The sequence below is a fragment of the Carica papaya genome, chromosome 8, assembly GCF_054855325.1.
Source record: "Carica papaya isolate Zhongbai chromosome 8, ASM5485532v1, whole genome shotgun sequence".
Lineage (NCBI taxonomy): Eukaryota > Viridiplantae > Streptophyta > Magnoliopsida > Brassicales > Caricaceae > Carica > Carica papaya.
This window is the reverse complement of record NC_142316.1, coordinates 8,047,474-8,050,135: the sequence shown is the minus strand read 5'-3', so window position 1 is coordinate 8,050,135 and position 2,662 is coordinate 8,047,474.

Sequence of the window (2,662 nt, the reverse complement as noted above, 5' to 3'; positions counted from 1 at the left end):
TCAGGTGTGTGTGATTGGCATTGACATGCAATTGGTGGGCAATTGTAATATTTGCGGTTCTATGATCTAGAGGTGAAGGAATATGGGATTCTATTGTGGCCAAGTGGCTGGGTCGAGGGTTTGATGACCCAAGAACTAATTATTTATCTATATTTTTTTCCTTCTTTCTTCTTCGTTTTAGTTACTTTTCTCTTTTCTTTTATGTTTGCAATCTTGGTACATCTAATGGCTATAACTGTGGAATGGGTGAATATCCAGTGGCTTAAGCACCATGGAAATGTTGTAAATATGTCAAGAGGGAAGCTGGATTGATGGTAATTAGCGTTAGGGGTAGAAATTAGGATAGGGGCTGTGGGAAATAAAATAAATCAGGGGAAGAGGGGGGAAATACGGGCTGAACTGAAGAGAAAAACGTAGGGAGTTTGGTGAGGGTGTTCTTAATAATTTGAGAGGCGTTGGTGCTCCATTAGGCAAATTTAAGAAGTTGAGGAGAGGTTTACGGTGGGAGTTAGACTAAGATACTGGGCAAATTATGGTTAAAGGAAAATAGACCTGCTAGGGGTAGACTAAGTTGGGAAGAATTAGGGACAGGCAAATGGAGGTATATGGTTGTGAATAGATGACTTTTTAGGAGGGAAATTAGGAGTAAGCAGAGCAAAAACTTGTTGTAATGGGTTAGGGTTTGCTATGCTGAATGCAGAGACTACATATATGACCAATGATAGTGAGAGAAAGGAAGGGAAATGGTTAAGTTGGATAATGCCCAGTACCGGGAAGTTAGATGTAAATTTTTTACTTGTTTTGATGTGAATTTTAAATTTTACTTACTGGGCTATATAGCTCATTACATGTTATATATTACAGAGCAGATAAAACAAGAGTAAGAATCGGATGTACAAGAAGCGTGTGTTCAAACTTTGGAATAAGTAAGGCGTACCATAGAGCAATTATCGTTGATTTAGAGCATGGTATGAGATTGTTTTGATATAATTACACATATACATGTCTCATTTAGATGGAATTACTTATACTTCCATTATTAACACTTGATAATCTAGTTTGGCATTGTAAATGAGGTAAATGAGATTTAGTATACACGAGTATATATATGTATACATGAGTTTCAAATGGAATGAAAATTTATGCAGGTTGATGTCTTGAGATTTGATGTGTTATTTATTAAAAATAATGTGAATAAATCTTACATGTTTGATTAGTATAACAACCAACTTTGAAAACTGGGGTTGTTACAAACTAGGTCTATATGATAAAATTAAATTATTTTGCAATATATAACTTTTCAAATATTTTGATGAAACAATATATGAAGGATATATATCAATATATAACTTTGTAGATATATATACTTTGCTAAAAACTCGATATTTTATACGCTTCAAATTAAAATTATTGTTAATAATCCAAAAAAATGGACATATATAGGAAAAATTATAAACTACAATTATGTTCTATAACTCATTTGTCAAGAGAGATGGGAGCATGTACTTCCTTCCCATAATTCAATATGCAATAGTTCCATACTTCCTTGTTTTTCTTGTGAGCTACAAGTTCATATGTCTGCAACTGTTTCATTGACAAAACGATATCCACCACAAGATGGTGACAATCAATCCTAGAATATATTATTTTCAAACAGCAATTTCGACTCACGTTAACCTTATTTTCTTGAGAAAAAAATATTCTAACACTTCAATGTTGCATCTCCCATTAATTTTATGGACACAAGTTTGATAGAATTCCTCATCAATTATATGGTGTCCATACTTGGGTGACAAACTTATATTTTGTGAAAATATCGGTATAGAGAGTAGTCCTGCAGTGACAAAAAGTGCCAGAAAATTGAAGGAACAATCCAATTTTGCCTTATTGGGACCAAAAGAAAGTTTTTGGAATAGCTTGTGTACAGTGGTTCTTTAGTTTTTGGAATAGCTTGTGTACAATAGTTCTTTAGTTTCAACGACTAATTAGATAGATACTTTTTTGTAATGCTCGCTGTAATAGATTAATTTAATATGTACACCCTTCATTAATTATATCTCTTAATTAAATTATTAATTTAAGATAGAAATTCAAAATTTAATCATTAAGCAAAATGATATTAACAAATATATTATGTTAAAAAAAATTACTCTCATATTTATTGGCTTTGAGGTATTTTATATTCAATCCACAAGATTGAAAATATTTGCCCAATCATTCAAAAAGAGAAAAACAAAAGAAAATATTTCTCCAATCCCTCAAATTATGGGTCAAATTTTCCTTATTTGGGCAGATCATTGGACTCATTAGCAAGTTCAGTGCAAAGTCTGTTATGGTACCTAGAGTTTATAGTAGTGGTAAAATTCGGCATATACTAGACAATTAATATTAGATGAAATTAAATAGAACGAATTAGAATACAATAGTTTGATTTAATTTTCAATTTGGAATTAGATGTCCTAAAGAGTTTTATTTCATTCCGTCCAGATTAAATGGACCGAGATTTTAAGGTATATATATTCTTAGATTATTATTTTATCTTATTAATTCCATAAATGATCTATTAAATAAATAATTATTGTTTATGAAATTTATTATTTAGTTTTATTTTTATTAGATTTATTAATTATTTTTTAATTAAAACTCATGTAAGGAAAAATAT